The following is a 15694-nucleotide window of genomic DNA, read 5'->3' as shown; positions in this document are numbered from 1 at the left end:
GGGATCAGCATCGAAACTCCTTGACCAGGAGTTTCCGTGTTGTAACCAGGAAACCCCCCAACCTGTCTCTGAATCCTCCAAAGTGCAGCCCAGAGCAAGGCACTGACCTTGCCCAGGAGCTGTCTGAACTTCTGGACAGATATTGTACTTAGCAGACTGTCGGTCAGACTGACGGATTTCCAGATAGTCAGCTAGGGAGAGTGTATGAGTTTCCTACTGCTGCTGTAACAAATGTCCAACAGCTTGGTGGCTTGAAACAATATACAGCTATTTTACACTTGTGGAGGTCAAAATTAGTTTCACTGGGATGAAATTAAGGTCACCAGGACTGGGGTCCCTCCAGAAACTCCATATGACCTAGCAATTTCCCTTCTGGGTAGATATTCAAAGGAATTGAAAGTGGGTTCTTTAAAAAAAATTTGGCTGGGCTAGGTCTTAGTTGCTGCACACAGGCTTTCTCTACTTACAGTGCATAGGCTTCTTATTGTGGCGGCTTCTCTTGTTGCAGAGAACAGGCTCTAGGGCTCACAGGCTTCAGAAGTCATGGTGCAAGGGCTCGGTTGCTCCGCAGCATGTAGAATCTTCCCAGACCAGGGACTGAACCCATGTCTCCTGTATTGGCAGGCAGATTCTGAACCATCAGCAAAGTCCTGAAAGCAGGGTCTTGAAAAGGTATTTGCATACCCATGTTTATAGCAGCATTATTCACAATAGCCAACTGGTAGAAGCAACCCAAGGGTGCATCAACGGATGAACAGATAAACCAAACAAGCTCATCCATACAATGGAATGTTATTCAGCCTTGAAAAAGGAAGGAAATTCTGACACATACTATAACAGTATGCTGTGTGAAATAAACCAGTCACAAAGGACAAATACGGCTGCTTAATGGATGCAGAGTTTTGGTTTTGCAAGAGAAACAAGTCTGAAGATCCCTTACAGAACAATGTGAATACACTTTTTTTTGGCAGCACTAGGGATCTTAGGTCCTCTAACCACAGAGGCCTAACCACTGGCCCACCAGGGAAGTCCCCAGTGTGAATATACTTAACACTCCTGAAGAGTCCACTTAGAAAACGGTTAATGTGGTGTGATTACAAGGGAAGAAGAAATGTTTGGATGGAGGTAGCTCTTTTTCATCACAAAATATATTCATCCTACATATAATACATTTCATAAAATTTTATGAAACATTTCATGATGTTTTTAATAAAAGGCTGAAAAATGCAAAAAGTAGTGGTTAACATGGTGAATTTCATCTTACGTGTGTTTTTCCATGATTTCAAAATGTTTATTCTCACTTTATGTTTATTTTTGCCAAGCTGCCCACCTTGTAGGATCCTAGTTCCCCAGTTGGGGACTGAACACATACTCCCTGCAATGGGAAGGAGAAATCCAAGCCAGTGGACTGCCAGGGAATTACCCCCAATTTTTATTTTAACTGCACTTATTTGCAAGTTAACAAGTTTTGAGGATTGTATCCAACTGTGTAGCCCCCATTGTATTGCAGGTATAGAACATCTCCGTCAGCCCCTAAAATTCCTCCTTGTCCCTTCCCAGTCAGTCCTCATCCTCTTCCTTCCCCCAGGCCACCATGACCTGGTTTCCATCAGTATTGACTAGATTTGTCTTTCCTCAAATGCCATATAAACTGAGTCATACAGTGTAGAGTGCTGTAATTTCTTTTTCTTTTTTTTAAAAAATATTTGTTTATTTTTGGCTTCAACGGGTCTTAGTTGGGCTTGGTGTTGGGACTCTAGTTGCAGCTCATAGGCTCAGATGCCCTGAAGCATGTGGGGTCTTAGTTCCCTGACCAGGGATTGAACCCACATCCCCTGCATTGCATGCTAGATTCTTAATCACTGGACCACCAGGGAAATCCCTGAAGTTTGTTTCTTTTCATTGCCAGATCATATAACTATTGGCTGGCTGGACTGCCTTCTGTGTATCCAATCACCTGTTGACAGATGTTTGGCTTGTTTCCAATATGGGACTATAAATGAAGCTGCTATGAACAATCTTTTTATGGATTTAAGCTTTCACTTCTCTTGGGCAAATACCTGGGAGTAGGTCAGATAGGAGGTGAGGATTAACTTGATAAGAAATTGCCAAACAGTTTTCCAAAGTGGTTGCACCATTTCTGCACCCCCAATGCTCAGCAATGTCTAGAGCCTGCAGTAGCTGGGAGTGGGGGGCATTTTTTAAAAGATTTATTTACTTGATTTTTGCTTGTGCTGGGTCTTCCTTGCTGCACACAGGCTTCTCTAGTTGCAGCAAGCAGGGGCTACTCTTCATCGAGGTGCTTGGGCTTCTCATCACAGAGACTTCTCATTGCAGAGCACAGGCTCTAGGGTGTGTGGGCTTCAGTACTTGTGGCTCCCAGGCTCTAGAGCACAGGCTCAGTAGTTGTGGTGCAGAGGGGCTTAGTTGCCTCGCAGCACGTGGGGGATCTTCTTGAACCAGGCATCAAACCCACGTCCCCTGCACTTTGCACATGGTTTCTTAACCACTGGACCACCAGGGAAGCCTGAGGGTATTTTTGACACAACAGTCTTCAGCAGTTCTAGAATCAGGTGAAGGGGCTTATCTAGAGAAAAGCAGGAAGGCCGGAAGTGAGGGTGGAAACTGAAGCTGATATTGTGGGAAGGCAGGAAGCACGGGATGACACGTGCCTGATAACATGTGTTTTCACAGGAAGACGAGACGAGGGGGCTGGGAAGCAGGCAGCGGGGGCAGGGGTCTCTGCTATTTGGAATGGCACTCACCCACTCACCCAGAGACAGATAGAAGGATGGTTGACTGCACCACAAAGGGAGGCCTTCTGGGGATGACAATAGATGGTGCTTCAGCAGACCAAGGAGGAGGCTGGCCCCAGAGAGAAGCTGGAGAGAAGAGAGATGATGGAAGAGCAAGTCTCCGTGAACAAGGAGCAATTTCATTCATTCATTTAATACAATCATTTTCTCACCCAGAAACATTTCTTGGGCACTTATAATGCACCAGGGACTGGAGTTATAGTGGAAAACAAGAGGTCAGCAGCAAGGGACATGAAGGAATCTAAAAAATCTTAGGCTGAGCCGAAGCAGCTACCCACAAAATATCAATAGTATAGATTCTATGAATCCATTTATATGAAGCTCTAGAAGAGGCAGATAATCAAGCAAATAGAGACAATGTTGATTGTAGAAAAGGATGGGTTTTCATTCTAAAACTCAAGCTTTCTGCATGCTTGGAAATGGCCATAATGAAATGTTGGGGTTCAGCCTGTGACTGCTGCCTTCCTGGGGCTCACAGTCTGGCTGGGAGAGGAGGAGATGGTGAGGCGAGATAGAAGGTGGTGAGTCCACATGGGGGGATTGGAGGTGGAACATTCCGGAAACACAGTCCCCCGCTCCTTGCCCTTCTAGCCTAAGGATAAGTAGGGCTTGTGCTGGGAAGCAGGGGGTTTAGGGCAGAAGAGAACCCTTGTGGCCACCTTCTTATCCTTTTCCAGTAGGTGTCCCTACCAACAATCCCTGTGCAACCACATGACCTCACTCTCCAGGGCTGAGTCAGCAAGTCAGAGGTGACCTTGCAGCCCAGCCAGAGTTTTCTGCATGGAACAGCCCTATCCATCACCCTCCTTTCCAAGGAAGTGACCTTGGGACAGAATAGCCTGTCCTTTCCAATCTCACTCCCTGAAATTCCAGGAAACCCCCAGGAATCCCCGGGGGCTCTTACCAGATTGGCTGGGGTGTCCTGGGAAGCCCCCGGGCCAGGACAGAACACATGCTCCTCTGGCCCCCTTGGCAGCCCCTTCCCCATCCACCTCACCTTGACCCCACCCAACTCTTGCCTCTATGTCCCCACACCCACTCACAGATGGCTCAAATGGATGGACTTCCCAGACACAGGCAGAAAGGCCACACTGCTTGCCTCTCACTCGCAGGGTGAGCCTAGGCATGTGACTCTGCCTCCCTGAGCCTCAGTTTTTGCATCTGTGAAGTGGGAGCAATAATAAAAACACTCATCTCCTTGGGTACTGTGGTCGGTTGAACAATGGACCCCATCCTAGCCTCTGAAACTTCTGAATAGGGAACCTTACAGAGTGAAGGGGGCTTTGAAGTGAGATTCAGTTAAAGATCTGAAGTTGGGGAGATGATCTTGGATGACCCAGATGGGCCCAATGTCATCGCAAGAGCCTTTATAAGAGGAAAGCAGGAGGATCAGAGGGGCTTCTCAGGTGGCTCAGTAGTAAGGGATCTGCCTGCCCATGCAGGAGTCCCAGGAGACGCAGGTTTGATCCCTGGGTCAGGAAGATCTCCTGGAGGAGGAAATGGCAGCCCTCTCCAGTATTCTTGCCTGGAGAATCCCATGCACAGAGGAGTCTGTTGAGCTACAGTCCATGGGGTCAGAAAGAGTCGGACATGACTGAGAACAGCAGGCGGATCAGAGTTAGAGAAGGGGATGTGACCCCCGGGGCGGAGTCAGAGAATGTGGAAAGATGCCACCCTGGTTCAGAGATGGAGAGAGGGACCACAAGCCAAGGAAGGTGGTGGGTGGGTGGGGCGCTCTAGAAGCTGGAAAAGGTAAGAGAATGGATTCTCTCTAGAACATCAAAAAGGCAGGACTTCCCTAGTGATTCAGTGTTTAGGACTCTGTGCTTCCACTGCAGAGAGGCCACAGGTTCCATCCTTGGCAGGGGGCGGTGGGGGTGGGGGGGGTGAGGGGGTGGTGGGGGGTGGGTGCTGCGGGGACTAAGATCCCACAGGCCCCACCATGTGACCAAAAGAGGGAGGGCCATTCTGTGAGTGCCTTGATTTTAGCCAGTGAGATCTGTGTTAGGCTCTGACCTCCAGAACTGTACAACAACACATGTTGTTTAAAACCAAGCAGTTTACAGTAATTCCTCACAGCAGTCATAAGAAACTCGTGCAGAGGCAATGCCTGTAAAGCACCCACTGTGTGCCTAGCCCTGAGCCACAGGCTGGGGACACTGTGGTGACAACAGGCAGAGCACCTCTCCCCCTGAAACTCATGTTCCAACAGGGCACCATGCAAGGAACAAGCAAACCAGACTCATTCACATGTTTCAGGGCCAGGGGTGTTGTTCACTCACTGAGTCATATCCAACCCTTCAAAATCCCATGGACTGTGGCCCACCAGTCTCACCTGTCCTTCACTATCTCTTAGAGTTTGCTCAAACTCATGTTCATTGAATCGGTGATGCCATCCAACCATCTCATCCTCTGTTGTCCCCTTCTCCTCCTGCCTTCAATCTTTCTCAGCATCAGAGCCTTTTCCAATGAGTCAGCTCTTCGCATCAGGTGGGCAAAGTATTGGAACTTCAGCTTCAGCATCAGTGTTCCAATGAATATCCTGGGTTGATTTCCTTTAGGATGGACTGGTTGGGTCTCCCTGCAGTCCAAGGGACTCTCAAGAGTCTTCTCCAGCACAGCAGTTGGAAAGCATCAATTCTGCAGCACTCAGTCTTTTTTTTATGGTCCAACTCTCACGTCTCTACAAGACTAAAAGACCATTGAAGGGCTGAGAAGCTAGGGACCGGTGTAGCCGGGACCACTTCCCTCCGAGAGCAGAGACCTGGAGGATGAGGAACGACCAGGCAAAGGGCTCAAAAACCAGAAAAGCGTGCGGGTGTGGCTGGAGCTGAACAAAGTGGGAGCGGTGCAATGGGGAAGGTGCCAGCCGCACAGGGTCCTGCTGGCTGTGGGAGTTTGGATTTTTCTCTAAGAGCCTTTGCGCTTTGAGTGTGCGTGTTGGGAAGGGGAGCTATTAATAACGGGAGATATGCAACAGCAACATGTTTCAGGAAATAACGCTAACAGGGCTCCCATTTATGGCAGACTTCTCTCTATGCGGCGGAAGACACCTTTTTTTTTTTTTTTTTTTTTTTACTGTGCAGGACTTCAGTTCAGTTCAGTTGCTCAGTCGTGTCCGACTCTTTGCGACCCCATGAATCGCAGCACGCCAGGCCTCCTTGTCCATCACCAACTCCCGGAGTTCACTCAAACTCACGTCCATCGAGTCAGGGATGCCATCCAGCCATCTCATTCTCTGTCATCCCCTTCTCCTCCTGCCCCCAATCCTTCCCAGCATCAGAGTCTTTTCCAATGAGTCAACTGTGCATGACGTGGCCAAAGTATTGAAGTTTCAGCTTTAGCATCATTCCCTCCAAAGAAATCCCAGGGCTGATCTTCAGAATGGACTGGTTGGATCTCCTTGCAGTCCAAGGGACTCTCAAGACTCTTCTCCAACACCACAGTTCAAAAGCATCAATTCTTCTGCGCTCAGCCTTCTTCACAGTCCAACTCTCACATCCATGCATGACCACTGGACAAACCATAGCCTTGACTAGATGGAACTTTGTTGGCAAAGTAATGTCTCTCCTTTTCAATATGCTGTCTAGGTTGGTCATAACTTTTCTTCCAAGGAGTAAGCGTCTTTTAATTTCATGGCTGCAGTCACCATCTGCAGTGATTTTGGAGCCCCCCGAAATAAAGTCTGACACTGTTTCCACTGCTTCCCCATCTATTTCCCATGAAGTGATGGGACCAGATGCCATGATCTTCGTTTTCTGAATGTTGAGCTTTAAGCCAACTTTTTCACTCTCCTCTTTCACTTTCATCAAGAGGCTTTTTAGTTCCTCTTCACTTTCTGCCATAAGCGTGGTGTCATCTGCATATCTGAGGTTATTGATATTTCTCCCAGCAATCTTGACTTAGGCACACAAAAGCCTACGTGGGGGCATTGTGCGTATCCCCACTTTACAGATGAAGAAACTGAGGTCCGCAGGGGAGGGGGTGGAGCTAGGACTCCGAACCTTCTCTCAGCAGCTGTTGGTTGTAGGGAGTCACCTAGTGGGAGGGCGCAGTGACCAGGTGTATCCAGCAGAAGGCAATACTCCTACTGACAGATCTAGGGAACCAGCCTGCACAACCTCCAGATGGAGTGGAAAGAACTCACCATGCTAGACAAGATTCCTAAGGGCCTGGGGGCCTGGGGTCCTAGATTTCTGGGTTCCTGAAAGTCAGGATGAGGGTTGTGGAATCCTGGATCTTCTAAAGGCAAGGGGCCTGGGTCCCTGATGATGGAGCCTGGGGTTTTCTGTTTTCTCAGCTGCCTAGAGATTTCTGTATCTCTAGGCAGCTGGGCTACTTCACTTTCACTCATTGGAGAAGGAAATGGCAGCCCACTCCAGTATTCTTGCCTGGAGAATCCCAGGGACGGGGGAGCCTGGTGGGCTGCCATCTATGGGGTCACACAGAGTCGGATACGACTGAAGTGACTTAGCAGCAGCAGCAGCAGCAGCAGGCGCCTGGGAACTATCTGTTGTCTGGTCTGGTCTGGTCCCCACACAATTCCCATCCTCTCTGAGAACCATGGGCAATGTCCCAGAGCAATCCCTGAATCTCCCAGTACAAGCCCTGGAATGCTCTCAGGATTCCCAGGATGGGCCGACTCAGTCCGCTAGTCCCAGGGAGTGTGCTGGGGCCTGGAGGGGCTGAAGGGGGTGGGCCTGGGGCCTGGGAGTCTCTCCAGAGGGGAGAATGTGGACAAATCAAGCTCTGTGTCCCCCTCACCTTGAGCCCCTCTCCAACCCTTCCCTACCCTCCCAACAAACCCAGCTCCAGACACCGAGGCTCCAGGAGATAAAAATGCAGAGCCAGCCCCTCCCCATGCCACTCAGGCCTGCCCTCTTCCTGCTGACCTGTCTCCCTCCCCCCACCCCCAGGTGAGGAGGAGCTACGTGGCTGTGAGCTCAGGGCCCCTCCAGGAAGGGTGCCCAAGTTCCATCCTCTAAAAGCTCTGGATCCCAGGAGAGCTCAAGTATTGTAGATGGACTGGGGTAAGAGGGATACAGGGGCCTCAGAGGAGGCCCCCTACCTGACCTCTGCAGGCAGGAGGCTCCTTGCAAACCGTCACTGCAAGCCAGCTTGACGCCCTAGGAGTAGGAGCTGCCAGTGCAAAGGCCCTGAAGTGTAAGTGTGTGCCTAGGGAGTGAGGGTGGGGAGAGATGGGGCTAGAGCAGGTTAAAGCCCTTGAACTTCAGGCAGGGGAGCATGGGGAGCGGTGGCTGGAAGCAGGGGGAAGATGTGGTCATGTGGCTGCCAGAAGGGGGGCTGCTGCCATTTCCCAGGGGGGAGGATGGTGATCAGGGTTGAGATCATGGAGGAGAGACCCTGAAGGAGAAAATGGCAACCCACTCCAGTATTCTTGCTGGGATAATCCCATGGACAGAGGAGCCTGGTGGGCTGCAGTCCATGGGGTCACAAAGTTGGACACGACTGAAGCGACCAAGCACACACGCACGCCCACAAGAGGAGAGACAGACAATGAAAAGATAAGGAATGCGGATGATGAGGGTGGGGAGGAGCGGGTGATGGTGGGCAATGCTGTGCTCAGCCCAGGGCAGGGGCGGCATCTGGGCTCTCTCTGCTCATCACACCAGCTGACTTGATTTGCTCCAACACACCCTCCACCATCCAGCCCAGGGGATCCCCAGGTGTGGGCAGAAGGGGAAGATGGCAGTTTCACAGGGCTGTGTGGGCTCTTCTTTGGCCTTTGCACGTGCTGTTCCCTCTGCTGGGAACCCCTCCCCCATCCGTGAAGCTGGGGATTCTTATTTCCTGCAGGGGTCCCAGCCCAACCATTACCCACTCTGAGAGCCTTCCTGGATCACTAAACAGCTCTGGGGTTTCCCTGGTGGCTAAGTGGTAAGGAATCCACCTGACAACGGAGGAGACATGGGTTTGATCCCTGGTCCAGGAAGATCTCGGAGAAGGCAGTGGCACCCCACTCCAGTACTCTTGCCTGGACAATCCCATGGACAGAGGAGCCTGGTAGGCTGCAGTCCATGCTAAGGGTCAGACACGACTGAGCGACTTCACTTTCACTTTTCACTTTCATGCATTGGAGGAGGAAATGGCAACCCACTCCAGTGTTGTTGCCTGGAGAATCCCAGGGACAGGGGAGCCTGGTGGGCTGCCATCTGTGGGGTCACACAGAGTCGGACACGACTGAAGCGACTTAGCAGCAGCAGCAGCAGCAGCAGCAGCAGGAAGATCTCACATGCCATGGAGCAAATAAGCCACAACGATTGAGTTTGTGCTCTAGAGCCTGGGAGCTGCAACTACTGAGCCCATGCTGCAGCTCTGAAGCCCTCGTGCTCTGGAGCCCGCGCTCTTCAACTAGAGAAGCCACCGCAATGGGAAGCATGCACCACAGCTAGAAAGCAGCTTCCACTCGCCGCAACTGGAGAAAAGCACAGCAGTGAAGAGCCAGCACTGTCCACGATAAATACACGAAATTACAGTAAATAAACGAACAGCTCCTCTGACGCCCCTCCTCCCGTCTCCTTTATGACTCTTCCTGGCGTTCAGCACCCTCTGACATTTGTCTGTCTCTCCTGCTAGAACGTCAGCTTCAAGGGCATAGACGTTTGTCCAGTTGGTTCATGACATCAGTCCTAAGGGCCCCATTATGGTGTCCGGCGTCTTACTGAGTGAATGAATGAGGGAATGAATGAGTGCATGACAGCAATGAAATAAAAATTCACATTTTAGGGCAAAACAAGACGAATTCAGACATAAAACTTTTCCTCTGCCCTTTGGCCTCCTCCCTCACTCTCTTGCGTGCACTGGACACCTGTGTTATGTGTGAACCAGACCCCTGCAAAGGTAGAGATAACCTGCTTCACCATGAAGATCAGTTTTCTCTTCCTGCACCAGGCCCCGTAAGTCCTTAGACGGCGACATCCCTTCCACAGTCTGAAAGGGGTCACGATGACCTCTCGCCCTGTAGGCACAGACACCTCTAGTGGACTTTATGTACAATGCCAATAAATCATTTTGCTTCAAGGCAGAGATGGATGCAGAACAGACTGGTCAGATGACCTGGGGTAAACCTGGGCTCTACCTAATGGATACTACTTTATCCATTACATGGATTATGTATCCATTACATGGTTAACGTACCTAACGGATAAATAATACCTAAGTGTTTCGCTTAAATACTTACTTATGGGAGATCCAACCAGTCCATCCTAAAGGAGATCAGTCCTGGGTGTTCACTGGAAGGACTGATGTTGAAACTGAAAGTCCAATACTTTTGCCACCTGATGTGAAGAGCTGACTCATTTGAAAAGACCCTGATGCTAGGAAAGATTGAGGGCAGGAGGAGAAGGGGACGACAGAGGATGAGATGGCTGGATGGCATCATCGACTCAATGGACATGGGTTTGGGTGGACTCTGGGAGTTGGTGATGGACAGGGAGGCCTGGCGTGTTGTGGTTCATGGGGTCGCAAAGAGTTAGACACAACTGAGCGACTGAACTGAACTGAACTGAACTGACTGACTTATGACCTTATTAATGCCACTAGCTACACGACTTGTGCTCTCCCTGTTTGACCAGATAATTGTTTATTGCATCACCAAATGTGTGATCAAGCCTCAGGTAAATTTAAACATGATTAGATGCCTTGAAAGACTTGATTAAATGCGCAGTCCTATAAGATCAATGACTGTAATAGTGTAACTCTAGCTAGGGGAAGAAGCAACAAGAGGGAACAATTTCCTGGACGATAACAGGCTAGTAAGACAGGTGGTGCAGGGGCTTTTGGCTGTTGCTTGTTCGGTCTTTTTAAAAATATCTTTAAGGCGTTTCCTTGGTGGCTCAGTGGTAAAGAATCCATTTGCCAATGCAGGAGACACAGGTTCAATCCCTCATCTGGGAAGATCCCACATGCCGCAGAGCAGCTAAGCCTGTGCACCACAACTATTGAACCTGTGCTCTAGGGCCCAGGAGCCACAACTACTGAGTCTTTGTGTCACAACTAGTGAAACCTACACACCCACACTCCACAAGAGAAGCCACCACGTTGAGAGGCTTGTGCACTGCAGTGACAGAGTAGCCCCCAATGTTTGCAACTAGAGACAAGTCCATGCAGCAACAAAGACCCAACACAGCCAAAAGTAAAGAAAAGTATTTTTCATTCTTTTAAAATTTATTGTTGTGTCATGCGGGCTCAGTAGTTGCAGTGAGCAGGCTTAGTTGCCCCATGGCATGTGAGATCTTAGTTCCCAGACCAGGGATTGAACCCGTGTCCCCTGTATTGCCAAGTGGAGTCTTAACCACTGGACCACTAGGGAAGTCCCTTTCGGCCACTGTTAACAGTCCACTAATAGCACATTGAGTGGCTCTATCATGAAATCCTTGCCTGATCTGTGTGTGTGTGCTTAGTTGCTTCAGCTGTATCTGACTCTTTGCAACCCCATGGACTGTAGGCCACCAGGCTCCTCTGTCTGTGGGGATTGTCCAGGCAAGAATACTGGAGTGGGTTGCCATGCACTCCTCCAGGGGATCTTCCTCGAGACCCCGGGATGAACATTTCTAGCGCCATGGGACAAACTGGTCACAAAATACCTCCCAAACTCAGTCAAAATTAAGACCAAAAGGGAGGGGGTTGTAAAACAAAGAATGTTGCACATTCTTGATTCCTCAAGAATCAAGTCATTAGCCACTGCAGTCGCTGACCTATAGCAAGAAACCCAGAGTGAAAATCAGAATGAGGCACTTTGTGCTCTAGGAAAATGGAGAGAACTGGCCTTCAGATAGTTAGACAGTTCCTTGTATTTGCCCAACCTCAAGGAAGCACTAAAACCATGAAGGAAGATATCTGTTTCTTGTGAATAGCAGCAACCTTCTATCAAGATGAGTGCTCAAATATTAAATAGGAAAAAAAATATGTATAACTGAGTCGTTGTGCTGTACAGCAGAAATCAACACAACATTGTCAGTCAACAACTTTTTTTTAAAGGTGAAGGACTTCCCTGGTGGTCCAGTAGTTAAGATTCCAGGCTTCTCATGCAGGGGTTGCAAGTTTGATCCCTGGTTGGGAACTAAGATGCCACATACCACATGGCATGACCAAAAGTAAAAATTTTAAAAATGTTTAAAAGATGAATGCTCAATTGTATGAACCCCTCTTCTCCAAAATCACATCTATACCATCGTCCCCCTTTATTTCTTTCGAACAGCCCTCAGAGATGAGAGACTGTCTCCTGGGTTATCATCCTCAGGTTGGCTCTAATCAAATTTTCCACTTCTTTCTTAGATTGATTGTTCATGAGTGTTTTCATCGCATGAACAAATGTCACAAGAGATGCACACAGCTAAACAGAGAGATAGTGGAAGTAGAAAGGATGGGGAGTGATTTAAGCCAGATGGTGGTACAGAGCTGGAGGGAGAGGTCCTGAGGTTAAACTGAGCCCTGCAGCGGGGAGGAGGGCTGAGACTAGCAGAAGGGCTGCTGCTGAAGGGGCCTGCTTCTGTCCATCAGACCCTCTATTGAAACAGTTCTGCAGAAGCCCAGCAGAGGGCGAGCGCACGCGTGCGCGTGTGTGAGAGAGACTGTGTACCTGTGTGTGTGTGGTGCATATCTGTGCTGTGTGTCTCTGTCTGGGTGTCTTGTTTGTGTGTGTTTCAGTGCATTTATATGTGTGTTTGTGTTTATGTGTGTGTGATAACATGTGTGTGTCTCTGTGTGCTCACTGGATGTTTATCTCGTATCTGTAGTTCCACTGTGTGGCACACAATGTGGGTGTCTCTTTCTGTGCATTTACACTGGGTGTGTGTGTGTTGTGTGTACCTCTATGCATTTCTGTGTATTTGTATCTGATTGCATCTATGTGTATGTGTTGTGTGTGTGTGTGGTTTGGTGGTGTCCTGTGGTCTGTATCTTTGTGTGTGTGTTGTGTAGATGCCTCTAGGCTGTGTCTGTGTGTCTGTGGTACATGTGTGGTTTTGTGTTGTGTAGGTGTCTGTGATTGGATTGTGCCTTTTGTCAGTGTGTGTGAGTCTTTGTATTTGTGTTTTGTTTCCATGTTGTGTCTTATATGTGTGTGTTGTGTGAGTGTGTTTGGTTCATTTGGGTAGTGACTGTTTTGTGTCTGTGTTGGGTCTGTGTGTGTGTGTGTGTTATGTGGGTGTTTGTGGTTCATTTGCATAATGGCTGTCTGTTTTGTGTTTGTGTTGGGTCTGTGTTTGTGTGTGTTGTGTGGGTGTTTGTGGTTCATTTGGGTAGTGACTGTCTGTTTTGTGTTTGTGTTGGGTATGTGTGTGTGTGTGTTGTGTGGATGTTTGTGGCTGTCTGTTTTGTGTTTGTGTTGGGTCTGTGTGTGTGTGTGTTGTGTGGGTGTTTGTGGTTCATTTGGGTAGTGGCTGTCTGTTTTGTGTTTGTGTTGGGTCTGTGTGTGTGTGTTGTGTGGGTGTTTGTGGTTCATTTGCCTAGTGGCTGTCGGTCTGTGGTGTGCCTGTGCGACTCTGCAAGTGATGTTGCAACACTTCATGCCTCTGTGTGTCCACATTGTTGGGGGCCCCTAAACCCCACATCCCTCACCCCAGTGAGTCACTCTGGACCCACCCCAGTTCTTCAGAATTCCTACTTCAGCACAGCGCTGGGGGCCTTCAAGAGGCTATGATGAAACCTGTGGTCCTGCCAGGGAGGAGCTGATTGGTGCTCCAGGGCTCCCAGGAGTCCAGTGCTCTCCTCCATAGGGAAAACTGAGACCTATGGGGTCTGTGTGTAAGTCACAGGGCCAAGGTCAGGGGAGGCTTCAGGGCCCCTGGCCCCTCTCTGGGACCTGGGGCCTCTGGGAATGGATGGTGTGGGTTTCCCCTGACTGTGAGAGCATCCACTCATGACTTAGAGGCGGCAAAGCCCAGGGGAGCAACTGGCAGCATGAAACACTTAGACAAAAGTCCAGCAGCAGGATCTGCTTCTCCAGGGGTGGTCTCCTCCGATGCCCCCCTCCCCCCAGGTTCCTGAGTCCTCAGGTCTAAACCAGCTCTTCCTCTGCGTAGCCCCCACCCTGCTCTCCACCACCTGAAATTGTCCTGCGGATTGATGAATTTTAAACTTTGTTTTTGTGCTGCAGCAGGGATGAACCTTGGGGACCTTCCACTCAGTGAAGTGAGCCAGAGGCTAAAAGAAAATTACTGATTGATTCCACTGCTAGGAGGTCCCTAGAGTAGTCAGATCTACAGAGACAGGAAGTAGAGTGGGGGGCCAGGGGCTGGGGGAGGGGAGTTAGTGTCTAAGGGGGACAGAATTTCAGTTTGGAAAGGTGAAAACATTCTGGGATGGATGGTGAGGATAGTTGCACCCCAACAATGTATTTAATGCCATTGAAAATGATTAAATGGTACATTTTGCGTCAAATATATTTGTACCTGTAATATAAGCAATATGATCCTTGTGTATACTGTATATACAGAATTAAAACCGAAAATCTTTGTTTTCCTCTCTCAAGAGAGCTGGGACTTAATCTTGTCTGCAATGTGGCACACAGTAGGTGCTCAGTGATTGTTGAATGAATGAAAGGGGTCAGAGTTCATCTGTCCACAGCCGATGCAGAGAGAGAGAGGGAGACAGAGCGAAATACGGAAAAGCCTGAAGCCAGTACTTCTCCACTGGAAATCTGCTACGAAGCAGTAGTCCTCAACTGTGGGTGACTCTGTGGATGACCCTCAGGGGTCATCTGGAGTTGCCTGGACATTTTTGGAAGGGAGAGGGGAGGTGCTAGGCAAGCGGCTAGTGGAGGCCAGTGCGCATGCTCAATGTCTAAGTCGTATCCGACTCTTTGCGACCCCATGGACTGTAGCCCGGCACGCTCCTCTGTCCATGCGATTTCCCAGGCAAGAATACTGGAGTGGGTTGTCATTTCCTCCTCCAGTGGATCTTCCCAACCCAGGGATCAAACCCGCGTCTCCTGCATTAGCAGGCAGATTCTTTAACACCGAGCCACCTGGGAGGACCAGAGCAGAGACCGGGGCCATTGCTAAATACCCGGTAATGCACAAGACCGCTCCCCGACGACGAGGAATCATCTGGGTCCAACGTCAACCAGTGCAGAGAATGAGAAACCCAGCTTTAAAGACACCTCGCCTGGAAGTCCTCCTGAAGTTGGCACACCTACTTGCCTCCCCCACCACACACTCACACGCCCTTTCCTTGCCCCTCCTCGCAACATCGGGGAAAAACTGGACAGGTGGGGTGAGCGCTGAGCAGTGCCAGGACAGAGTCCGGGTCAAGGTCGCGAGGTTCCTTCCTTCATCACAGCTGCTTTGAGTGTCGGGCCCTGTCCCTGGTGCTGAGAGTCTGCGTGGGCGCCGCACCGTGGACCGGTTAGTGTTGGGGATGGGAGCCTCGTGGGGGACGAATCAGGGTCCAGGGGGTCCGTGTTGTGGCTGGGATCCTGCCTGAGAATTGTTTACAGTCATTGCCTAATCTCTGACCAGTTCCTACAGAGTCCAGATCCAGGAGTGACTGGCAGCGATGCAGGGATGCCGGCCCTGAAAGCAGAACCGACACCTTTGGGTCACAGCCCACATCCGCGTGGTTTCCTGTTTATCCCCTAACGTCAGTGAGAGACGTGGGTTGTCACTGCCGAAGGGAAGAGGGAGCAGGCGGTCTGTGATACGGTCCCCCGCCCCCAGATTCCGGGTGGGGGGGCAGTGCGTGCCCTTCAAACATCCTCTTGTCTAAATTGAGTCTTGGCAGAGACCCAGAAACGCAGTGAGCCCTCGAGCCCCAGTTAGAATACAGAGGACCAGTGGGCACCAGTAGAGATCGGGGCTGAGTGCATCCACCTGCAGAGCTGTCAGAAGCTGGGAATCTCCAGACTCCATCACTAG

Source organism: Ovis canadensis, chromosome 5, assembly GCF_042477335.2.
Source record: "Ovis canadensis isolate MfBH-ARS-UI-01 breed Bighorn chromosome 5, ARS-UI_OviCan_v2, whole genome shotgun sequence".
Classification (NCBI taxonomy): Eukaryota; Metazoa; Chordata; class Mammalia; order Artiodactyla; family Bovidae; genus Ovis; species Ovis canadensis.
Note: the sequence above shows the minus strand (reverse complement) of the source record.